Below are 26,471 nucleotides of genomic sequence, written 5' to 3'. Positions count from 1 at the left end.
GGAAAAAAAAAAAGAAAATAAAATAACCCCGAGAAATAATAACAACTCCCCTCCCGGATGCTTTATTTACGAGTTATTTGCAAGCTTTTCCCCAGATCCCGAGCCGGTCCCAGCCTCAGGCGGCGGCTCCGCAGCCCCGGCGCCGCCTACCGCCCGCGGCCGCCGGGACGCGGCCGATCCCCCGAGGGCCGCTGGAAAGAGCAACGGCGACGCTGCCGCTCTGCAAAATAAACAAATAAATAAATAATAATAAAAAAAATCGTGCATACGGCACGTGAAGAGGATTTCCAGGTTAACTCTTCAATGCATTTATGGGTGCCCACGATCCACCGGCAAGGTCAGCACTGAACCAGGTGCTGCAGTGGAAGCTCTCCCTGCCCTCCTGCACAGGCAGCACCATGAGACAGGTTATTGTAATGTCTAGCACTGTTCAGGGAACATTGTTTCCAGGCCCTCAGAAATTAGAGGATAAGTTTTAATACCCTAGTTAAAACTCAGCTGGACCTCTCAAAACAAAGTAACTCACTAARTTTTTCTGAGCAGATTCAGGCTATAAGAAAGTTATCAAAACACAAATTCCAGAAAAAAATCTTTTAGTGGCAACATCCCTTCCACTTTATTTTGTTCCATAGATCCATAAGGGCAGGACAGCCATCAGAGAGCGTGGATTCAGTTTAACTGAACAGGCTGCTGTGTCTTATGTTCAAACTTCATGTTTATGAAGCATCTGTGTACTGTCTCCAAACCAATACATAGTTCTTTGTTCAGACGAGGCTTGAGAGGCAAAGGGTATCTACAGAAACACGAGGTAAAAGATCATGGCATTTTAGTTTCTTCCATCTAAATACCTGAAATGATTAATAATTCTTTGGACTTCAATTGCGGTGTAAACAATGCACAAATGTGAGAACAGATTAGTCAGTGCCACTGACTTAAAACAGTACAACGTGGGTTCACTCAGGTGAACCATCTGAGTGCCCAACAAAACACAAGATGTCATCAGAAAATTGTTCCATTGATTACGGAAAAGGCCCATGTTCTACAAGCATGTTTTCACAAGACCTATATTTGGGCCTGATGAGACATGATGACGTTCATTTAAACAGGTCACAGGTATTGGCAAGTATCTAGCAAATAGCAATTCAGGAGATCATGTTTCTGAATGCTCCTGCTGCAAGTATTCATAAATACTACACTCATGACAGCCGTTGAAGAGCTCTCCAAAAAGAAACCAGAGAAACAGTCTGGCACTGTTTAAAACACATCAATCTTTTGATTAGCATGTTGCAACTGTGTACACACAAGCTACAGGTCAACTCATCTGGATCATAATCTTCCATTTTAGTAGAGGCCTCACAGGAAGAAAAGAGAAATTTTCTCATCCTAACCTGCCCTTTTCTGATTTTGATGTTTTGTAATTTTGAACAGGCGTTGCTGTATACAGAGACTGCATCGTAGCAACAGTTGTCTTCTGCTTGCTCAAATATGGCAAGATATTCACCGTACATTTATAGGGAGTTTTTAAACAAACCGTACTAGCACTTCTAGTTCAGTCCCCTAGAAAAGAAGGCTTTTGAACYTGAGTCAGTTAAAATAACTTGGTGGCAAATAATTTAATCAGGTAATCTGTATTCAACAGTTACTCTACTTAAAAGTTGTTCAGCAATGTTCATCTAGCTGGTCAATACTTTTCAGTTAATTATTCACTTGTCAGCAGATCAGCTGAACTGGACTGATGGWAGAGGGGCCTCAACCAAGGAAAGCARGAAAGACCCTCGCCTAGAGATAATWTAATTCTGTCTACCTGACCACACAGCCTTAACCTTAACTCTTTGAATAAGAAGAAGCTATCTGTCCTTCACTGCAGTTAAAAACTCTCTGAAGAGGTTGATAGGGCTGTCAACCATTTCATTTTACGTAGTTCATTTCACTATTCTTGATCTGTACTAGGTCTAAATAGAGTGACCTGCTATGTATCCTTAAACTGTAATTTGCCCCAGTGAGTTACTCGGCATATTCACCTGTCTTTTGCATCACATCATACAAAACACTGTTAAGGTTTTTAAAATTTGAAGAAACCTTAATTTACAGATTTGCTTGACAAGCTTTCTAAGGGTAATAGTCTAATGTCAGCTTGCTTGGGGCACTTAGTAGTTAATTGGAGAGTAGATCTAGAAACACACAACTTGCCTTTTAAGTAAAGTTACAAGGTCAGCATTCATTCAGACTTTTTTTTGTCCACGGGAACTCCCTTGCATTCCTCATTTATGTTTCCTAGGCAAGTAAGATACACAAAGACTCTAGCTGCCACTACTTTGTAGTACTTAGCTTCTAAACAATGTTAGAAATCTATTCACCTACTGTCTTCCCATTTATTTCAGGTCTGTATTGAAGAACGCCAGTGACTGGGTCAGGCAGGGGTGAGGAAAAAAAATTGGAGAAGAGAAATGAAGGACCAGTCAAGCCATATCAAACATAAGAGATGACAGATATACCCAGTATCTCTAACATGTTTCACCAAGCCCAGTAAGAGCAGAAAGTAATAGTAAATAGTGAAAATATAGCGGAAACAGTGTAAAAATAGTATAACAGGTGTGAAGGAAAAACTATTTTTTATTGAAAATGTGTTTAAACTAGTATGAAAAAAAACTTGTCACTGACCAAATACCACAAGTCTAATTTTATGATATCAAGAGAACTAAACAGGCCAAAATACAATATTAAAAACATTGTAAGACAAAGCAGGAATGCAGAAGACTTGTTTACACGTAGCCAGGACCTTTGTTAGTGAGCACAGTTCTGTACATACATATATATGCTGTGGKACTTGAATATATATTCAAATATTCACACAACAAGCACAGCCCAAACCACTTGACAAGTACAGTCCAATAGCTTTAGTTACTGTTTAAACACTGTGGGTCAATTGACTAACACCTCGAAATAATTCTCTCACTTTCAGCTTCAAACACTGGCACAACAGATTTCAGTTTTAGCTATTGTATCAAAAGAATATCTTACCCCACCATTTACAGTACCAAGTTTTCTATCCTACTCTTCCTGCTCAGAGGTAACACAACCTCTTGTCCCACCTTGTCCCTAAACAGACAGTAACAAGAATTTGGGCAGTAAGGTGAAATGATCTCTGGAATCAAAAACTCTTCTGTGATGCTATCTTGCATATCAGCAACTACAATAAACCAAATATGTCTATTTAAAACTCTCCAAAAGGTATTACTGTGACATTGCAACAGATGTAAGGTGATCTTTGTTAATAAAGGCCTCTGTCAGAGGCCTGTTTCCCCTAATTCATGAGTATGGATAGTGGAGTTCAGAATCCTGCAGGAAAGAAGTAAGGCAACAAGCAGGATTGCAACTCTAGACTTCAGGAGAGCAGACTTTGGGCTCTTCAGAGACCTAATTGGTGGAGTCTCATGGGTTAAGGCCTGAGAAGGAAGGGGGRTCCAGGAGAGCTGGCTAGTATTCAAACATCACTTCCTCCAAGCTCAAGAGCGGTGCATCCCTATGAGTAAGAAGTGCAGCATAAGGGGCAGGAGACCTGCATGGGTGAGCAAGGAGCTCTTGGCCAAATGCAGACAGAAGAAGAAAATACACAGAATGTGGAAGAGGGGACAGGCTACTTGGGAGAATTATAGGAATGCMGCCAGAGTATGTAGAGATGCAGCAAGGAAGGCTAAGGCCCAGCTGGAATTGAGTCTGGCAAGGGATGTCAAGGACAACAGGAAGGGCTTGTTCAAATACATCAGCAGCAAGAGCAGGAGTAGGGAAAATGTGGGCCCGCTGCTGAATAGGGCAGGAGCCCTGGTGACAAGGGATACAGAGAAGGCAGAGTTACTGAATGCCTTCTTTGCTTCAGTCTTCACTGCTAAGGGCAGCCCTCAGGAATCCTGCAGCCTGAATGTGAGGGAGAAAGTCCGGAGAAGGGAAGACTTTCCTTTGGTTGAGGAGGATAGGATTAGAGACCTTCTGGATCCACAAATCCATGGGACCTGATGGGATGCACCCATGGGTACCGAGGGAGCTGGTGGATGTTGTCGCTAAGCCGCTCTCCATCATCTTTGACAGGTCCTGGAGAACTGGAGAGGTGCCTGAGGACTGGAAGAAAGCCAATGTCACTCCAGTCTTCAAGAAGGGCAGGAAGGAGGAGCCAGGCGACTATAGGCCRGTCAGCCTCACCTCCATCCCTGGAAAGGTGATGGAACAGCTCATTCTGGATGTCATCTCCAGACACAGGGAGGAAAAGAAGGTGATCAAGAGTAGCCAGTATGGATTCACCAAGGGGAAATCCTGCTTAACCAATCTGATGGATTATCTGATGGAATAACTGGCTGGGGAGATGAGGGGAGAGCAGTGGACATTGTGTACCTTGACTTCAGCAAGGCTTTTGGCACTGTCTCCCATAACATCCTCCTAGACAAGCTCAGGAAGTGGGGGTTAGACGAGTGGACAGTGAGATGGATTGAGACCTGGCTGAAAGGCAGAGCTCAGAGGGTCGTCATCGGTGGTGTGGAGTCCAGTTGGAGGCCTGTGGCTAGTGGTGTCCCYCAGGACTCAGTACWGGGTCCCATCCTGTTCAACTTCTTCATCAATGACCTGGATAGGGGACAGAGTGCCTCCTCAGCAAGTTTGCTGATGATCCCAAGGTGGGAGGAGTGGCTGACACACCTGAGGGCTGTGCTGCCATTCAGAGAGACCTGGACAGGCTGGAGAGCTGGGCGGAGAGGAACCTCATGAGGTTCAACAAGGGCAAGTGCAGAGTCCTGCCCCTAGGGAGGAATAACCCTAGGCACCAGTACAAGCTGGGGGCTGACCTTCTGGAGAGCAGCTCTGCAGAGAAAGACCTAGGAGTGCTGGTGGATRRCAAGYTGACCATGAGCCAGCAATGTGCCCTTGTGGCCAAGAAAGCCAATGGTATCCTGGGTTGCATTAGGAAGAGTGTTGCCAGCAGGTTGAGGGAGGTGATCCTGCCCCTCTACTCAGCCCTGGGGAGGSCTCRTCTCTAGTACTGTGTCCAGTTSTGGGCTCCCCAGTACAAGAGAGACATGGAGCTACTGGACAGCATAGGGCTATGAAGATGATCAGAGGGCTGGAGCACCTGCCTTGTGAGGATGGCTGTGAGAGCTGGGCCTGTTGAACCTGGGGAAGAGAAGACTGAGGGGGGATCTTATTAGTGTGTACAAGTACCTGAAGGGAGGGTGTCAAGGGGATGGGGACAAACTCTTTTCAGTTGTCCCGTGTGACAGGACAAGAGGCAATGGGCAGAAATTGAAGCACAGGAAGTTCCGCCTGAATGTGAGGGGGAATTTCTTCACTGTGAGTAACAGAGCACTGGACCAGGTTGCCCAGAGAGGTTGTGGAGTCTCCTTCTCTGGAGATCTTCAAGGCCTGCCTGGATGCAACCCTGTCTAACAAGCTCTAGGTGACCCTGCTGTGCAGGGAGGTTGGACTAGATGATCTCCAGAGGTCCCTTCCAACCTTACTGATTCTATGATTCTAATTATTGTTGGCCTTTAGTCCATATGGCCCTAAACATAAACTTCACTTAGAAAAAAAACCTGACGACCCTTGCAGTTAAACTTGCACTTGCCAAATGACTTTAGCCCATTTTTTTTCCTTTAAGGCCATTCTGAACGCTTTGTATCCAGCTAACAGTATATAAGCAGCCTGAGAACGTAACCCTTCAGGAAGCTGTGAGCTGTAATGGACAGACCTCATGATGACACAGATATAGCAACTCGGGGCAAATATCATGTAATACCTACAATTCTGACAGCCACAAAGTCCCCACAAAAATACACAATGACAGATATGCATCTGCCCTTTTCTATCATTTTATGCTCTGTGCTTATCAATTATAYTCATTCTGCTTCCCAGCCTCTTGTTTGGATACATCTAATTAATCCAAACCCTTACCCCAATCTCTGCTTGGTATTGACTGCTTAGAAATTGGATTTAAGAGGCTTGGGAATGGGCCAGCTGGAAGCAGGTGTTCAGCTCTGCTTAACATGACACCTAATACTCACGGATTAGGGAAAACAGGCCTCTGACAGAGGCCTTTATTAAAAAAATAAATAAAAAAAGYCATGGGCTATCAAGGGTAAAGATCAAATAAAAGGCGACCCTAAGTGGGAAAGTGATTTAGCTGAAAGTCTCAGAGAAGTGGGGAAAAAAATACAGTTGCATAAGATGTAAACTCCATAGTGCACGTGCAAGCAACGGTTTCACCAGGTAACTGCTCTTCACCAAAGCTGGTTTTGTAACACTTAAATTATGTATGTATATTAATAGCTTTCATTTAACTCATTTTCACAGTTGCCCACCTGTGCTTATTAGAGAAGCCTGAACAGTGGTTTAGTTTTAGATGAGCTGCAGGGAGAAATGTGTTTCYCCCCCCTCCCCCACCTACTTTTTACACTCTAGATCAAATGCTAAATCTGCTAAATTTCTTCAGATTAGGGAGAGAGTCTTTCAGTTTGGAGAGATTAAATTAATATCTAAGGAACTGATTTGCAACAAACACACTCCAACCCCTTCCCTCAAACAAAGGAGCCAATCCACATAAAACTACCACAAGCCACCCAGGCAAGTACAGATTGGTGCAGTATTATCTCTTGATGAAACACAGGAACTTTGCAAGTAAAGGAGGCTTCTCAATACTGAATGACATTCACAGTGAGCTGACAGTTCTCCAGCACTCTAAACATGAACAAAAGAAATCCACATCTTGCAAGAAGAGAGTCCTGGAGCAGACAGGATGATGGAAATCAAAACCAGAATCCACAACACTACATGGAACCATGCTTAGTGTAGTAAACATGAAAAACCGAACCAACAGAAAGAGACAGAACTAGTGGATTGCACCATTTCACCAATATCAGAGTATGCATAACATTAAAGCACACGAAACATTTATTAAAGATGAACCACACAAGCAAGCATAGTGCCAGAAGCAGCAGCATCACTTCTAAAAGAAACGTCACAAGGAATTAAAGAAAAACAGGTAAGCCAAATGATTACACAGGAAAGTTTATGCCTACCTAAAGCAATATGTAGGCCAACTGCGTTGTTCCATGTCTCGGAAATGCAGATTCCCTGCCAGAGCTCTTCAGAGTAACCATGTTTTTTGTTAAAAGTACATTAAGCTCTCAGCTTTTTCATCAGTATATTTACACACTGGGAAGACGAGACCGACAGTTGAGTTTCTCTAGGGAAGAATAGCTGTAGTAAACAGCAAGCACTTTCAGTCACAGGGAAAAGTCCCATTAGCAAAGACTTAGAGTGACACCCCTGGTTAAGTGACCCAAACTTTACACTGAACAACACCACAGCACATACACACTACCTACCATTCTTCCTAGGAACAGCAGCCTCACGCTGCATGGTTAGCAGATACGTATGGGGGGCTTCTTAACATCTACAGTCTAGACTGAATGGCCGTTCTCTACTTGGCTGCTGAGTATTCAGACATCCAAAACAAATGTTACCAGTGCTCAAGTTCTGTCCTGGTAGCACTTCCAAGCAGAAGATGAGAGGAGGCATCTTTGGGGAAAAATTGGACATATGGCAGTTTTTACAGATCGCATCCTACTCCATACCATAATCACTTTCACATTTTATCCAAATACACGGATACTAGAGAGCACACATACACAGAAATCATTTCCTAAGTCACAAGCATCAGATAAGCTTTTAGAAGATAAAAAACAAATTGAAAACATCAAAAAAATAAGGCTCCAAATTATCCTATTTTCTTGAATGCAAAGTTCTATTTTTTACCTTTTGTGATATTATTCAAAATCTCAGTATATTTTTATAAATATATTTGGGAAAACTCTTTCTCAATAGTATATTGTAGCTAACAAACTTCTGGGTAATTTGATAGAGACAAGCAATTTTTGGCAAAAACTGCTTAAAAGTATGATAGATTTTCAAGACAAAAAACAGTGTCAGACAGTGAAATATTTCCTCTGCATTTAAAATATTTCTTCTTCACTTAATCCTTCTCATGTTCTTGATTTCACTCATATATTCATTGAAAGTCCTTGTGTTACTGCARTATCAGGCATTAGAGTTGTTTCAAGTTGGAGTGAGTTGAACAATGTATTTTGCTAGACAATTTATTGCACTATAAAAGTTGTTTGCATTATAACAATTACTTACAATGCAAGGCATTTAAAATGAGCAGTGAAGTGCAGGTAAAATATCTCACAAATCTCAATTCTGATCCAAAAATTACTGCTTACATCCTGTTCACTTATTAGTGCAGTAGCAGACAGGGCCCCACCATGAGCTGTTGTTCCTTTGCAGTATGGTCCTTAGCAGAAGCATCACTAACTGAAGTTGTGTGKATTTATTGTATTTATTGCTCACTCAGCCCAAATCTTGTTTGCCTTGCACCTACTCCACTCAGTACAAGTGGGTGTACAAAACAGGTACCCAAGTGAAATCTCTATGAACCACTTCAGTCACCAGAGGCAGGATGTTACAAATGCTAAACTTCACATAAACTAGTTTAGCTTAGTTTCCAGTTATCCGCGAGAAGTGCCTCTTCTGAGGCTGTAGATGCACCTCAAGCCTCCTCCACATGCTTAGAGGGAAGCATTTTCAGTGCACCTCAGTTCAGACTTGGACTTTTGCCTGAGTTCCAAGAAGATGAGAAAAACAAAAAAAAAGAGCACTGAACCTGATCGTTATCACTTTATAACGCCTGTAAATGGTGCGTACACATATAACAAGGACAAAGGTAATGGATCACATTAGAAATATGTAGCAAAATATGTGCTTGAATAATGTCTAATATGCAGTTTATTGATATACACCRAAATGTTCTGGGACTAGTTTCAGTAGACATGCATATAAAAAAGTAATAAATTACTGCACTGTTAAGTGCTTTGAAGCTGAAGTTATTCAATATACCTGTTAAGTATCAGCATAAGCTGCTAAAAAAAAATTCCCACCTCATAGTACCATAAGATCTGCATTTTGTTCTTCACAAAGACTCTTTGGTATTCAGTTTATAAATACAGTTTTATACAGCAGGTCATTATCTGAGCTTGCAGGAGATTCAAGCAGTATGTACTGTAAGGTACACCAAAGCTAAGTATTAAAAAAGATGCTTGCTCTTAAAGTGATTACTCTGTATGGACGGTTCTTAAATCTGCCTCCTGGATCTCAGCTACACCACAATTCTACTAGAATTACAAATGCTGAGTTTGGTAAACAAGCATACTTCGGTACACAGATGCTCTCACATACAATGTAGAGGTGGGTGTACCCATAATGTCAAGAGTTCTTCTCCAAACCGTAGAAATGAGTGAGAACACAACCAACTATTATACTTGTATTTTCAAGCTCTTCACTTGTAATTCATCTGTACAGATATTCTATTCAACGGAAACTCTGCACAGGTGGGGGATTTCTTTTGGTCACTACTCTCACTAGTGGACAAGAGGTCAGGAAGATTCTCTTACTACCAGGTTTGTCTGCTCCTAAGCTACTCTCTACTTGCAATTCTTAAGAGTCTTCTGAACCTCTGGAAATAAGAACAGTTACAGCACAGTTCAGAAGCCTTATTCTGACAGAAGGAAGGAAATGTGGGTTTTCTTGTTCGTCAGTGGTTTTCGTATCTGATTTTCTTTCAGCTTTTTTCCAAAATATCAGCAGTATAAGGCAGCGTAAGATCTACAGAACATACCAGATTTGGATTTACAATTCTGTTAGTATTTCTAACAAATTGTTTATGTCAAAAGACATAAGCATTCTATTATAGCATTGCTACATACCAAACCAGAATTAAAAAAGATGGTAATTTAATAATGTACTACCAAAGCTAGAAGCGGTATCTCATAATCCAAAAAGGACACAGAATTTTTAATGCAAAAAAAGTTTTTATTTGCTGTTCTTACTATGATCACTTGGTTATCTAGCTGTTTCTTCATATTCACCACATGCCCAATCTTGTTGACAATCCACAGAGGATATATATTTTCATCTATCAGCTTCCCCCCCCCTTTTAAAAAAAATCCAAACCTGAAAACTCTCTCCATCAATTCTTAGAATTGTGGGTCAAGGTGTCAATTGCTTATGAGAGTCTCAAACATTAAGTGAGTTTCAGCAACCAATTTATACAAAAATACAACCAGACATCTTGTATCAAGGAAAACTGATATGATATAGGATGTCCAAGAACAAGAAAGAGCAGAGGACAGGAAACGATCAACTTCTGCACTGTACTGACTGCAGAGAAACTAAATTTTTCTTTAATRTATCTTTCTTTTCAGAAAAAATAACATGGCGATATAACAGAAGTCAGTATTGCAGGTTTCATGATGAAGTTTCAAAACAGCACATGGCAGATTAAATAATCTTTCAGGTCATCAGGGTTTGTTTGTTTGGTTGTTTTTTTAAACTATTATGGCTTTCAGTGGTAAGGACCACAGGGAACACAGAAAGATATTGTGGGCTACCACACTGATTATGAATATTAAATAGGAAAAKTTATCATAAAATTGCATCTGTTGGCATTTCATTTTGATGTAAATWTACCCATTTTAGAGGGACAATAAGAACCAAAGTATTTAAAGGACATTGTACTTTCTTGTAGTCATCATTCAAATTAGTTTGTTATATATCAGTTTCACATTAAGATTTTCTTGCACATAAATCCTACAAACCACTCTGTTTTCCCTCTGCCAGTCATGAGAACAAGAAAGTCTTATTCTAACTGCAGCTTCCAACTGCGATGTACAAATTAAAGTCATTTTTGTAGATGACAGCCCAATTGTAAGTTACTGTAAGAACACAAAAGAGCAAAATGGCAGAGTTTCATAATTACAAGGCAATCTTACTTTGTGTCAGCTTGATTCATTAAGTTTTTTATAAATTTTCAATTAAGCAGAGAAACAATTTTGTTCTAGAAGCAAGATAAAATATTTTGTAAACCTGTGAAGACAGAAAATGTTCTCTATCTTACATACTAAAGCAGTTAAATATATTGTTTCAGCACTGATAGTAAAATACTGGAGCTCTTCAATGATTTGTACTAAGTTCAGGGAACTACCAGTAATTAATCTCTGTTTGGATGCAAATGCAAGGTTGATGAGGATGTCCAACCTGAAATATGCTGCACATTAATGGAAGCTTGTACGAGCAGTGTTGGAGGAGAGTGCTAAYATCTTCCACTCTTGAATTACCTGGTGAAAATTTAAATTCAGTCTGAAGCAGATACTATATCAGTGCTCAAAAATCCATCAGTGTTGCAGTAGCTCTACTTTCCCCCAGGAATGGAATGACTCACTACCAGATTTCTAAATCAAATAGCTTCCAATTCAAGTTAACCATTCATTTATAAAAAAAAAGAATTGCAACAACAGCCCTTCAAATTACTCACTTCAGAAATACTCTGTCATTGTTTGCCTTGATATAGCTAAGGTTCTCCTTCACAGCTCACCATGATATAACCAAGGTCCTCCCAGTCCTACAGTTATCATCTTTCCCCTTTGTTTGCCACTAATTCATGCCTACCCACACACAGTTGTTAACACACTAAAATCACAGAGAGTATCTGTGTTCATAACTTTACCTCCACAAGGATACTTGAGCTGGTGGATAGATGTCAAGACAAGGGGTTCTTACTTAACCAATAAAACCACCCCAGAACTATAATTCCTACTACTGAATTAACTCAAGAAACCACTACACAATTTACTTTTTTTTAGCATTCTCCTGTCTTTTCAGTTTTCCTGTCTGTCCTAGGGCTTCACCACACCTGTTCCAAGCCACATCTTCTGTACTGACTCCTTGGGAAGAAACACATACCTCCTTTAGAATGAAGATAGGTTAATCAAGGATATTTTCATTCCTTTCCCCCTCTGCCTCCACAGATTGATTATAAGTATCTTCAAGATCATAAAATACCAACACTGTTTATTTCTCACTATTACAAGAACAATCTTTAATTTTGAGAAGAGGAGTACTGAAGTACAGTAAAAGTTAAACGGCACTCCAAAAATGATTACTGATATGCATCCAAGAAGCCTGGGAACACCTCTGGCATCTTTTGTTGTGGCTGTTACTGAAGTTTAGCTTAATTTTTCAAAGGTCAGAGCAAGTAAGATGGCTGTTTATAGAGCTGATCCTTAGCTCCAGTGCTCCTATGTGCAAAAATGCTCAATAAAGCTTTTGGTATACATCTTATTGCATTTATTGTGAACTTGTGCAATTAAATGAGCACTAGATTTTAAAATCCAGTTTATGGAGAGGATGCCTCAAGTGACACAAGCCAGAGTAACTTGGCATTTTCATAACTGAGAGAGAGGAGAGGTTCCATCAAGGCACAAAAGGACCAAAGACCACGGGAGACAAAGAGAACACACAACGTGAAAGCATTCACACCAAAGCGAAAGAAATTTGGGGCATTTTCCTTAAAAGGTGAACTTGAAAGCATTAATATTGCTAACATGTTGGGCAGATGCAGGATCAAACTACACTTCAGTGGATGCTAAAAGTGTTGGTGTATGAAGAAAGGAAGATGTGAAGGTTAGTTATTTAACATACATGGGACTGTATGAAGCTTTATTTTATTGCATGTCTAGGAAAGCTGAGAGCACTCTAGGGAGAGGGGAGAGGAAAACATACAGAACTCCCACTCCTTTTCTTTGTAAAACAAAACAAAACCCCCAAAACCCCACATCTCTTTCATAGGGAGATTTGTATGGAAAGGTGAACTTTTTTCTTGCAGATTTGCTAAGAGGAAAGGTAAATCAGACAGTAACTAAAAGTTATTTCAGGGAACACTTGACAGTATCTTCTCAGTGCATTAACCATGGGATTTTGGTCTTACATTTTGGAAGAAAGTTTTCAAGTTCTGCTACATAATCTATCTAGACCTGAAAGGTTAAGCAGTCATTTTACTGAAGAGCCTTAGAAAGAAAATAATCCAGCTTCCAAATCTGTGATATATTCTCTGCCAAGATACAACCAAATTAACTACAGACCAGCATCAGACCTAAAGAAACAAATGAACACAACCCCAAATATTATTGGCTAGAGAGAATAAATAAATTACAGTCTGAAATCCATTAAAGAGACTAAGAAGTATTTTCTTTGCCAGAAACAGCATTTTCTTTGCCAAGCCTGTTCAGATTCCAATGAACAATAAAATTAAGACCTACTAAACTGTAAAACACAGAAATAGCAATAGAAAAGTACTTGCAATAGAGACTAAAAGGATCAACTAAGGTACATGGAAAGTTTCTGCAGTAGAATGAGGAAGAGATCTCAAGCTTTCCAAATTCTCATCAAATCTTATTCATTAGGCCACAGTAGAAGATTATTTGCAAAGGGACAGCTATACTAATATTAAGCTAAGAAAAAAAACAATAAAACAATAAAACAAGTAGTATATTTCAAGCAAGGAATTTCACTTTTTCCTTTTTTCTAAAAGCACTAGAGTCCAAATTCTCTGGTATCACACAATATTGATTGCTCTTCTGTATAATAGCAGAACCACCAGTTTACATACAAATTTATGGTAGAGCTCTCACCCATGCCAGTGAGACTGGAATGCCATATGAACATCTGGGTGCATGCTTCAATATGTCTAGTGAATTAGTTTGCTAAAAATATTCTATTCTCCAACTCGGTATGAAGGGCTACAAATAAATTAACCTAAAAAATTACAGTAAGTATTACTTAGCTAGAAATGTAATACAAGCAGAAGTACAAAAGCATTTTGTTATCACGTCAGGGAGAGCTTTGCCTATGTGTCTTAATTGTTATATTATCCCCTTAACAGTGTTTTGTGTTGGGCGCCTTCATCAGGGCAGACAGGAGGCTGCAGGCAGTTACATGCATATACGCTTCACAAACAGTAATATCAGATAGTAGGCAATGAAGAAAGTCTTCCCATTTATTGTTGCACCATCCTCCTGGTTTACCTTCACTCAGATAATGATGTTTGTCTATCAGTCTGTTGCATCCTGTCTCGTAYGTAATTCAACACTTCCCAACTCTGAAACCCAGCCTTGCTTGAGGAAAATGGTAGTGTTTCAGTCCTCAAGAGGTTCAGCATTTTGTTCACAACCACCTTACCCTGCCTTCTCCACACACGAATGTCACTATCAGCCCTCTGTTCAGGTTCCTTTTCACACTGTGGATGAAAAATTTACCAGCTGGAAATAAAAGATAGAGCAGTTTGTTGGAAAAAATGTCATCTTTATTAATTCTGTGCAATACACCTAGCACACCTGGACCTGGTGCCACTTTAGAGTGCTTAGTAGCTTCCAGTGACAATGGTAACTATGTAAACTTATACATATTCATATGTATTATTACGCATATCCCTCTAATCATGCTCAATGGATGATATAATTAATAATCTTTCAATGTTTCAGAATCTTTTTATTCCTAGTTCCTACAACTCTAGTTAGGACAACCAGATCCCTTTCTTTTAAAAGAAAGGCAGCATATGCCAAAACTGTAATTGAAAGGAAATGCTGCCTGGATCATTTTCCCATAGCGGAATGCGAAGTGAATGCTCATTTTATTTTTTCACCCATCCTGGATCTGAAGGATCAACTGTAAGTTTTTAGCATCATTTCTTTCACTAAGATTTAAAGTGCAAAGGATCAGGTCTCTTACTGGACTGAAATGCAGCACAGCATTCCCTTTTGAAAACTTTTGAAAGTAATGTGAAGCACTTAAAGTTAATTGCTAAGGTCACTCAAGTCACAATTCTAACGAGGTGGTTTTGTCAAAATTTTTTGCCTTTCATTGCTATAACCAGCAGTGGAAATGAACCTCGGGCCCAAGTCCACAGCTGGAACTCCTTGGGACTGAAGCATTTGAATCCAGCAATAAAACTTTGTATGTTACTGACAACTTGTAAAATGTAATCTGTAACAACTATAAATGGACTCAGGTTACAAACCAGAAATAGAAGCATGTAGTAACTGTACATCTGAAAGCATGCATGTCCTTCCCCCCCCCCAACCCCCTTTTTATTGATGTTTCTGGGTATGGTAGCTCCACCAGCGCTGGGAACAATGTTGGACAACATGCAGTAGGCAGTCTGCAGAGCCAAAGTGTTCCAAGGAATAAACTGTTGGTCTGTATTTATTGCAAACCAGTTTTGACAATGATGTAGCCATTTTAAAAAGGGGGCCAGAGCTGCTTTTTTTTTWAAAAAAAATAAATAAAATAAACCCTCAAATCTAGACAACAGGACCATTAACACAACTTGGGAATGAAACAAAAAAGACTGGAATGGGAACTGAGTAACATATGATACCCATTTCATCAGCAACACTGGTCTGCGCAATTAACAAACTTTATTGTATTGTTGTTTACACTTACATTCATCAGGTATTATAGTTCAAAATCAGCATTTTTTTGATTAATAAAATGAAGAAAGAATCTAGAAAGTAGTAAATCCTTTAGATTTGTTTCTAAGCAAATGTTGTCTGAAACTCATGAAATAGAAGCGAAGAGCAAGCTCAGTGTAATGAAGGCAAAGGTCAACACACAGGTAGAGAGTATGTCTCACAACAGACATGACTAAGAGAAAAGGGAGACAAAACAGCAGTTTCCTTCAAGAAATAATACAATAGAATAATTTGTGCCCTATTCAGAGAAACAACAGTAAGTTGTGCGTTTTGGGATCCGTGAGGAGCTTCAGATAGATACAGAATGTGAAAACAAGGTCRAATCACTAGCAGTAAGTAGAAAATCTGCTTGAATACATAGATAGGAGAATCAGCATGGTTAAGACAGAAGTGTAATGCAAATAGACCATAAATAATGTTGGTAATAAGRATTCTTCTGTTGTCATCCCCTCCTCCCTTTTTCTTTTCCTCCAAGAGCAAGGAAAATGTTGCTGCCCTCGTCAACACTGAGAAAAGCTGATGAGAGATGACATTGAGAAGGGTCCCATGTTTAATAATGAAGACTGATGTCCAGACAATTAACAGGGTCAAATGTAAACAGTGGTTAGCATAATAGGTAAGATTTCAACCTACAGTATACTTGTATGTTTTCCCCATCATATAAACAAAACAACAGGTAAGAATATTCAGAAATTAGAGGTTTACGWATTGGCTGTGTCTGATTAATTTCTTCTAGGAAGTAGCTCAGAATTACTAGTTATAGGGCACTCAAAGAATAGGCACAGCAACATACCAGAAAAATGGAAAGGAGCAAATATTATCTGCCTTAGTTTGAAAAGAGAAAAGAATAAAGTGAAATTACAGACTCACTGAGTTAGTTTAATCTCAAATTCATGACAAAATCCAGAACAGATTAATTTGTAGCACCTGGAAGATAATATGAACTAGTGGCCAGCAGAGATCTGTTGAGTCATATCACTAACTTTGTTCTGACAGGCCTTGCAGTTAGATAGGAGAGAAATCACAGATGTAACACCTTACCTTTAGTAAGCTTTCACAGCGCCTCATGGTATTTTAATAGTTAAACTTGAGAAGCAGGAAGAAGAAATATTTCAGGATGTGCAAAATACAAGTTAAACATATGACTGTCAGGTTACTGTAGCGGTCTGAAAGGAGAGTGAAATGTAACCAGTTATGTATAAGACACTACCCACAAGCAGGAAATATCAAATACAGAAATACCGGATGAGAAATAAAAGGCAACAGATTATAGAGGATCACAAAAGAAGGCCATGCTGTTGTAAGAAAGGCAAAAACTATCGTGAGATATAGAACAGGACTGTTGCAGTTTAACAGTTTTTAAAACAAAAAATCTTCTACTTTACTCTGTTAGTATCTGAATACTTAGAAAAGATGTGGACCCACTGGAGACAGGCTAGGGAATAGTAAGGAGAATGAAAGGAAGTCAAGAAAACATAATTTATGGGGGGAATGGGATGGACAAGCTAGATATTTAAGAGAATGAAAATATATAAGAGATTGCATTTTAAAAGGCTGACAAAAAGACAAGAAGTCTTCAGGTAAGCTACACATAGGCCAAGTCCTAATGGGCTTCTTAAAACTAGCATGGTGAAGATTCAGGTTAGACGCTGGAAAGGGGGGACAAGTACCAGTAAAGTTTCATAAAAGAGCAGTGAAACAGTAGAAGAGACTTTACAAGAACAGAACTTTAAAAACAATATAGGCAGGTGCTTCTTAATAACTCTCCCCCCCCCCCCCCCCCAATAAAAAAACTACCAAAGAAAGCCATTTCACCTTCGGGGCAGACACAGTTTAGATGACTTCTTGAGACTGGAAAACTTGAGGCTGAAAGCAATGTTCTATGATGGTGGCAAATAAGTGTGAGAGGAGAAAAAAGGGGGTCTAGTTTGAAAGCACAAAGAGGAGGATGACTGCGGGAAGTCAAGTGGCAGGCAGGAAACCGGYAGAAAAGATGAGAAAATGAGACTGCAGTTTGCAAAAGGACCAGAGAAAGCCATGTTAGAGGTGTGTTATACTTTGAAAAGTAACTGCTTATGAGGCTGCATCTGAAGTCAAAAGAAAAAGCAAGACTGCATATAGTTGCATTTGCTCTTGCTCTAGCTTCTAAGTCAAYGCCCACCTTAGCAAGTAATGCAGCGCAAGAAAAGCACATCCACAGAGAGGGGAAACAGTTGATGCCAARGACCCGACATCCACACTACTCATGTTGGTGTGGCAGGATTTGTTTGTTTTGCTTCAAGCCAGCTCTAGTCTGGTCACATGGCCTGAATGCCCATTCGTGGTTTGCAGGCTTTGGAAACACCCTGCAGTCCATTCTCCAGTYTGGCTTCCTTTGAAAGGAATCCTGTGCATGCTCCCCACAATCACGGTGTGTTTCCCCACGAAAGTGAACCAAAGCTTAAGTGGAAAGGATCAGATGATGTACTTCAAAAGCAGGCTACTGAACTAACACAGTAACATGGATTCACCCCACACCAAACCAGATGAGTCCAAGGCCCAGCAGTGGCATTCATATAGCAGCASCAATTAATGACAATCAACTATTTATAGGAGAAACAAAACAAAAGGTCAGGCATCCAAGTCATCAATGTCTTCCAGTCCTCTAGCCATAAAAGAGTAACCTAACCATAACTAAGACAAAGCATGCTCTAGTTTTTCATTGTCACTTCCTAATTTCTTATCAGTGTTCTTATTTCATGATGTAACTTTTTTAATTTAAAAAAAGCGTCAAACTGTGTGCCTGCACACTTGTGTATGCATAGCTGTCTTTGAAAAACATCCGTTTATTCTGAGATACAAGACCAACCTCGGCTCCTCAAGGGACCACTGCTCTATAGCTAAGAAACTGCCAGTGTAAGTTCTGAAAAATCCAGAACCTACAAATCCTTGTCAAACACTATTTTGTTTCTTTATCTGGGCATGTCACACATCCAACATGATTCCTGAGTAAGTATCTGTACTTTGACTGAGTGGCTGATCATAAAATTTCCTTCAAGTCGTTTCAAGTGATGTTTCTACGTAAAATATAAAACTGTTCTTTGCACACGCTGACAAGCCTTCTGCTTTATTTCTGAGCAAAACATTATGCCATTCCTTCTCCTGCCTGTTTTAATTTTTTGTAAACAAACATACAAGAACCTCAATCCAAAAATCCCAACCTCAACTGAGATGAAATACAATTAAGATGTTTACACGGAAATTCTGGACACATTTTTATACCTGAGGGCAGCTACAGAATTTTGGTTTTATTCCTAGATAATTAACCAACAGGAAAAATAACTAAGGGTATAAACAGAGTATCTTCACTAAGGCTTCTAACTGGCTAGTGCTGCAACACCACCTTTGCAAGACAGGCATTTCTTACAGAGTATTTTACCAGAAAGTAAGCCAGTTTTATAAACCATTTTAAGCCAGTTTATAAATTTCTAACAGTCTCAGTCAATTCACTTAAAAGATGCTGAAATACCCAGATGCCACAACCAAAACTAAATGAATCATAAACTTAAAGGTATTCTGAATCAGGGAGGTTAAGTCAAACTTCTGGTTTTCTTCTAAACAGAAAATAAAATGAAGTTTAAAAATGTGTAACTTCACATCCAAGCAGTAAAACATCTTTTTAATTGGCTTGGAATATATATAAACTCTTTGTATTTCAGTTTGCCTTCTGATTTTAATTGGGTAGAAAACTACTGTAAACATTTTCTCTTTCTCACCCTTTCTTCCTCAGCTTTTTAACAGACAAGTAAGATACTGTTTAGCTGCTACACACTATACCTCAAATGCCCCAAAGCAAAGCCGAGGATAAGTACATGTTCAAATTGCTATAGAGCACTGAGATTTCCATAGATTTTTGGATTATGCATTGCCAAAATAAACTTTCATATCTCCAAAAAAATTGACACTATTTTTAGAAGAGTTTAGTGCAATTTAGAGCATCTGTTTAGTTTTGCTTTTCATTATCTGCTTAAAGAGAGAAGCAAGTCAACCTAGAAAGATTTTCCCAGCAGTGTCTCAATCTCTGGTCAGCAGCTCTGTACTGTTCAAAGCACAAGTACAAGTGCATCAGTGTTCTCTCATTTAAATGTAGAATAATTCTAGGATTCATGGCAATGCCAGCTTAAACTTTGCTCTAAAGAAACCCTTTGTTTCAAATAATCAGTGCCTAGTTTTAGATAATTCTATAAAGAATCCTATTCATCTACCACATAACATATTAGTTAACATGAAGAGCACCAAAGAACCAGCCAATCTCTCCACTTTTCTTCAGAATTTTTCAGTTAAACCAATCTATCTGGCATATGCTTTTATAGTTACGTATAATGTATGCACACATACATAAGATGTAAAATACTGTTGGAAACAGCATAGTTTTTTCCTGACACAATTACTTTATATTAACAAACTTGAAAATTCATGAATGTATAAGCCATGCTCGACAAAATGACGTAATTTACGTTTTATCTGTCATTGTCCTAAGTATCACATGATTTTTCAAGGGATGCTTGAAAATTCCAAAATTCCAAAGAAAACAGACTTTTTTTTGGCAAGGACTGTTTTTTTTATTTTCCAAATTTAAATGTTTTAATGTTAAGACACTGCTTAAGCTTTCCCTGCTATTCTGAAAATCCAGAACCCCTTGTAAATGAAGCTGATCAAGCTAAATTAATTATTTATATGAAATGGTGTTAAGCTAATCTCTTAGCACTCATGATACATTAAGAAATAGGATGGCCTAATATTTGTGGGAAAAAAGTAAAAAAAATAAATAAAAAAATCAGGAGGCAAGTATATTCTAGGCTGCCAGTATCTACTATGACTTAGATAACCCCCTTCCATTTCACTTCCTACCTCTCATAAAACATTGCTATATACTCATTAATGTTATATGCTCTTCTTTTATGAAGCAATGGTGCATCTTGACAATGGCAGGCTGGGAACTTTTACCAAGTAGCTTTTACTTCTGAATGGTTCTGATTTTCTCCACTTACTATTTTTAGCAGCATTCCAAACTTCCAGACTTAATGTGTCTTTCCGTTGCAAGGTAAGGTTCAATCTCACCCATAGAGGGAAAAAAAAAAAATCAGTTTTTTACTCCTTAATTACTTCCTGTCCCTATTCTATGCTTCATTAAAGTAAAAATATATACCATAAAATGGAAATTCCAGAGAATTAAAAGCATTCATTTTCTGAATGCTCAGCTCTTATCTATTTACTAAACTTGGTATGAAAGATAATTACGAGCTTGGTAACGATCCCAGTTTATATACATATAACACTTGAGAAGCCCCCCCTCTAAAAATTATCCATCTAATATTAAATCCTCTAAATCTTGACTATCACAATCTATATACACAGTTGCTCTATCAAACTACTGCAGACCAACAGGTTGTAATTTAAATGCATGTCCCACATCCCTGTACTTAAACAGAAACTACACAGGGCACAACAGTGATCAAAAGAAAGATGGTCAAGCTGCAACATTTGCCCTGTTAGTGGCGTCTGAAGGAACACAGCTTGTTTAGCCTGAGAAGAGGAGGCATCAGGGGGACCTAACAGCAGCCTCTCCATACCTTTGAGGAGGTTATCAAGAAGACAGTTTGACTCTACTGTACTGCAGTGCAGTCATAAATTAAAAAGGGAAAGTTCCAACTAGATATGAGAGAGGAAGAGAACAACAACCACCTAAAAAATCACTATGAGGATAACTGGCCACTGGAACAGGTTGCCTGGAGGAGCTGTGGAGTATCCATCCTGGGAGATTTTCAAAACCTAACTAGACAAAGCCCTGAGCAACCTTCTCTGAACTCAGTGTTGACCTTGTTTTGAGCATGAGGTTGCACTATCTACCTTCCAAGATCCCTTCTAACTAAATTGTAGGATTTAGCCCTAAGCAGCACTTATCCCTTAGTGTATCTTCCTAGATGAATTCAGAAACTTCACTGTAAAGCAATGTTTCATTGAACATTGCAGGATAACAAGGCTTTTTCTAGAACACCCAGTTTCTCTTTGAAATTTCAATTTGAGCACTGAAATGGTCATCAAGGAACTTCAGAAAAAAAAGAACTGTGTTTCCAACTCATCCCTTACTGTAACACTAAACAAATTCCTCAAGAATTYGCAAACTTTTTGCATGTATTTATACATCAGATTTTGCATTCTATGTTACTTAGATAAATATAAACTCTTAGAGTAACTACAATTCCACAACTGTTCAGTAGATACTCAAATACAAATTATAATTCCCTGGGACACTACAAATCTATTTTGATGTACCTACATTGAGTCCAGAATCAGGGGTGAAGACTTCTTTTGTCTGAAGTCTGTTCCGCACTATTTTGCATTTAACAGTCCAATGAAAAAGTTTTAAATAATCTTGCTCCCTGAGTTGTTTCACAACAGCAAACAAGAGATGGAAAAGTACAGTTGAAAGCAAACTAGTGATACAAACTGGAGGAGAAAGCAGCAGCAAAAGAGCATGCTGGGTGCCTCATATGCAGCTGGAAACATGTCAGTCCAGTTTCTCAGTTGAAGCCTCCCCCAGCCTAAACAGCACATTCTAGCCAAAGTATCAGAATTCGATACCCTTTAATTTTCTCCAAGATAAATGTAACGGTCTATAAAGTTATGCAACTTCTGCAGCGGGCAGTATTTTGCAATAGTATTTGGCGAGGCACTTAGCACTAGCAGTTTGCCAGTTGTCACTGTAGTTTCAGTCAAGACTGCCAACAAATAAAATGTGATGTCTCTTTGAATAAAGAAGCTTTGAAATAAACTCAGACACCAAATCTTTCTTACCACATTCCTGCTTGCCCCCAACAGGTGCTTTCCTGCCCTAAAACAAAGAAACACTGTACCAGTAAAACAAAGCATTTCATATACATGAGAGAAGAGAGGAATTCCCCTCTCCTTGTCAGATGATGCTTGCAGTGTCTGAAAGAGCCAAACAAAAAGATCACGTGAAGATATAACCTTATTTCTTCCTGTTCCTCCCTTTGCTAAAAAGCTATGGAAGAAGATTCTCAACACAGCCAGATGAGGGACCAGAGTTAAAGCTCAGGTTATAGTCACCCAAACCTGTGGATTGGATCAGTTATGCAAAGAACTAGACACTTGCATAATAAAAAATTGGTATCATCACACGGCTATCGATAGGTGCACCAGGATGGAGATTTCTGCATTGGAAAGAGGACTTTCTTGTCAGGAAACACCGAACACATGCCTCTACTCCAACTTCAGAGCTTAGGTTCCTAGGCCAATTCTGTTCTTAAACAATTGAACAAGTGTTGCTCCTCTCGAGAAACACAGCAGATGTTATAGAAATTCCCACCTCTGCTAACAGTCTCACCATCAGCAACCAAGTACTACAAGGTGTGCAAGGCTGTCCAGGAAAGCACACAGACTGCTGTACCAGAGCTAYGCTCCTTCTGGTGCTCCCTCATCTCAGCGTCTGGCAACTTGTTTCACCTTCCATGAGATGGCTACAGTCAAAAGGAAGAGGGGAGCATGCCCTCTTCTTCACTATGTCCAGTTTGTGCAGCAGCAGTGGAGGTGAGAGAACATGCTGGTTTGTATGCCTTGGGTTCAGGGACCAGGAGCCCAGGTTTCCACTGCTAGAATGCTGTCCATGCTTTACACAAGTTCCATCACCACTAGCTTATTATGGACAGGTGAGCTCTGGTTCCTCTTCTGGCCATAATTTAAAAAGAAAGCCCACATAACTGCATTTCAGGACATAACTGATTCTATCAGCCCGCGTGTTTACAGCATGCTTGCCAGGTGTCCTAGTTTCTTGATCTCCCAGGGGCTTTGATGGTTCACTACAGCAGCTCTAGATAAGGCGCTTAAGAACTTTCTGCTTAAACTGGGAAATCCAATAAGTTTAAGACACTTTCAGAGTCAGACAGACACTTTGTTAGGTGGTTTGGAAAACCTGGGTGTATAAAGTATGTTTGAGAACTAGGAATGTAAGCAAGAACCTCATTAACACCTTTAAGTGTTTTCACAGTATTCTTSAACACTTCAGTTCTACTTTTGGAAAGTATAACTTTTGCCTTGCAGGTTATTTTAGCATACGCATACTATTTAAATTAGAGCAAAACACATATTTCAATATAAACATTCAAAGTGATAACTTCAAATCAAAATAACATACTGCCTTACTACAGCTCAATCTGTATAAACACACAGATTACTTATGCCAGTTTCTTGGAATACATGAAAAAAATCATAGCAATAAAAGTCTTTAATGACTTATGAACATCCAAAAAGGAGTCACAAAAACAACCAGCAGTGACTTGGCTTTTGGGAAGTGCCCACTCTTTAGAAATAACATTTTTCTAAATGTCAAGTTAGACAGCCAGAAATAAATAAATCTTCATTTATAATTGAAAATGTGTGCTGTAGTCTAGTCTCAGTTTATATGCAGAAATGCTGGGCATTGGTGTATAAAATTCCTCATATCCGAGGATAAAAGTGCCATAGTATTTACATACAAATTATAAAACCATGGCCACCTGGAAAGTGATCTGGGATATAGGGAAGATCTTGCAGGAAAGGGCTGATGTGTGGATRTAGCTGAAGGATCACAGCTTAATAGATGCTTAAGCTGAATAGATGGGATAGAAAATAAGATTTGGCATACTCTCTTATACAGTAATGATGAATATGAAATTCTGCAATTAGCCTGTATGGCATTATAAAAATGGCAAATGACATGTGATTTCCATCATAAATCTTAGATCTCAGGGGAGACAAGAGCTGCTATGCATCTATTTTTATTTGTTAATATCTGTGACATTTTATTCAATATACTTTATTTTTGGCACTCAGCATATTCTACTGAAGTACCTGTTGCTGGATCRAGTCAGCTTTGGAGGCTGGCAGCTACCTAGGATGAAAAAAAAATCTGCATATTGAAAATCAGGAATGACTATTTTAAACATACGCCATTACAGTCAAATTATCCACCTACTTGTGGATTGACTTTAAACAAGTCAAAAAAATGAAAAGACTAGTAATTTTAAAGTGCCCACATCTGAAATCTTGAAGTAAACTAGCTCCCTACAATATATTATTTTATAAGCAGAGTGGGCTATGAACTACGCAACTAACATCCCCATTAGGTCCTTTGAAGATCTCTGTTCAATGAGATGCAAACATCCAGCCTTGTTAAGCTCCTTAAAAAAAAGTGTCTATTCTTAAAGAATAAAAATACAGATAGTAACAATAAAAAGCAACAATTCCAATCAGTTGTTGATTATCATAACAAAAACTTCCCTCAGAACAATGAAATGAATAAACTACAAGTCTTACAATACTCGGGATGCACCTCGCATATACCAGTCCTGCTTAACTCTCCTATCTTCTTAATCAGTGTTTAATTCCCTTTTAAGATTATAGGTACTGAATTTATTAGATTAATAAGATTAAATTCAAGTCACAGCTGCATCCATTTCAAACATCCAATACCATCTTCAGCACAATTTCACTGCTCTGAGCGTGTAATGAGGAGGGTGTAGCACATACTACAATGAGATTGAGACTGCTAATAGTTTTTCACTGCCAACAAGAGCATATTCAAGCTCTTGATGTTCATGAAAGAACTGAGCCAAAGGAGATCAGAAAGAAAAAAACATACAAAAGTTGTGTGCACGATCTCCTATAACTATTACAAAGTCATACAGGTGAATATTGTGTGATATTCTTTCAAGCTCCACTAGTTGTTCCCCTAACGTAAACCCTCTAAGTTCACATCACAGCTTTATCTCGTCCCGCAAACGCTGTGCAGAAAATAAACACACTCTAAGTCCTTCCCCACAGGAAGGAAAAACAGTTTCCTAATTCTCTCCTTGCCTCCAACCCTCTCTCATAGAGAAGGTATTTAAAGGGATAAAGAGGCCATTCCAGGCCTTACCTCCCTGGCCCAGATTTCACTGCAAAGAGAAAAAGCAGACTCAAACCGCACTAACGGCCTTTCCTCTGCAAGGCACTGAGCAAGCAAGGTAAAACAGGCTCTCCCCAATCCTCCTGAGGTACTGGAAAAGGGTTTCCTGGAAAAGGGCTCTTTCAAGTGCTCCAAATTTAAATGCAAAGCCACTCCTTTCCTCTTAAATGTCTGCTTCCAGCTCAGCACCACGGTTTATAGAATTAGGTGGTGGAACTGAAATAGGGTTTGGTGTTGTCCARAGTTGCCACTCACAGTTCAAACCCTTCCAGCCACTAAAGCAAACATGAAAGAGTAGTATACGTACAGACAGAAGCATATTGAAAGGAGGAGGGCAAGAATGCTTGGAGCAAGCAACACTGCTGGGAGGCAGGAAGATAAAAGAATATGAGAGGAAATGCAGAATGGCTTTTCAACTTATTTACAAGTATAATATCTCAAATCACGCTAACTGATAAAAAGTAGAAATTTCTCCGTTTTTGCTTATGCATCTGAGAGCACTTTGCCCCTAATCTGTAACTAGATCCCTGTCAGCCRAGTCTTTACACCCACAGGGATCAGCGTTTGGGCAAAGAGTTTCAGTTCCTCCTTCAGTCTGCAGGGAACTCGGGAGGGCGAAATTAAAAACACTTCGCAGGAGGCTAAGAGAAGCCCTCCTAAGTTGCAGGGCTGCAACAACGCAAGAGGTCCAGCTTAGGRCGGCGAGGACACGGTTTGGCGTCTTAGCCTCTGACAGGCCCGTGCGGTGGGGCAGCGGGGCGCCCCGGGAACACTCCTTCCCCGGTGCTTATGTAACGGGCGCCGCGGCTCCGGCCGCCACAGCGGCCCCTCAACCGCCCCAACGGCCGAAGGGCGCGCGCGCGCGCGCGCGGGGGGGGCGGGGGGAGGGGAAGGGAGCGGCCGCCCCCCACCCCCCGCCCGGCTGCCCCCTACCTGCCCCGGCGGCGCCGCCGCGGTCCGCCCGCTCGGGTTCGCCTCTTCCTTTTTCCTGGACGGTGTCCGCGGGGTTAAACGTTCCCTGCACTGACGTGTCAGCCGAGCTCCTCCTGCCGCCGCCGCCTGACAGACACCGGCCGCAGGGG

General features: G+C 39.8%; 1 protein-coding gene across 3 annotated transcripts in view; it reads right to left on the bottom strand.

Moving 5' to 3' along the window:
* SGK3 (serum/glucocorticoid regulated kinase family member 3) overlaps window positions 1–26,465 on the bottom strand; it is a 62,253-nt gene extending 35,788 nt beyond the window's left edge. Inside the window, exon 1 of one of the 3 annotated variants that reach the window (XM_085306761.1) lies at window positions 26,323–26,465. The gene's annotated coding sequence lies outside the window, so the exon portion shown is untranslated. Of the gene's footprint in view, window positions 1–7,058; window positions 7,078–20,434; window positions 20,500–26,322 lie in introns of those variants that run through there. The other 2 variants (XM_085306762.1, XM_085306765.1) reach the window with 2 other exon arrangements.
* Window positions 26,466–26,471: the final 6 nt, after the last annotated feature.

This window comes from Rhea americana, unplaced genomic scaffold (assembly GCF_003343005.1).
Source record: "Rhea americana isolate MKP2758 unplaced genomic scaffold, rheAme1 scaffold_247, whole genome shotgun sequence".
Taxonomy (NCBI): domain Eukaryota; kingdom Metazoa; phylum Chordata; class Aves; order Rheiformes; family Rheidae; genus Rhea; species Rhea americana.
This window is presented reverse-complemented; position numbering and strand designations above follow the sequence as displayed.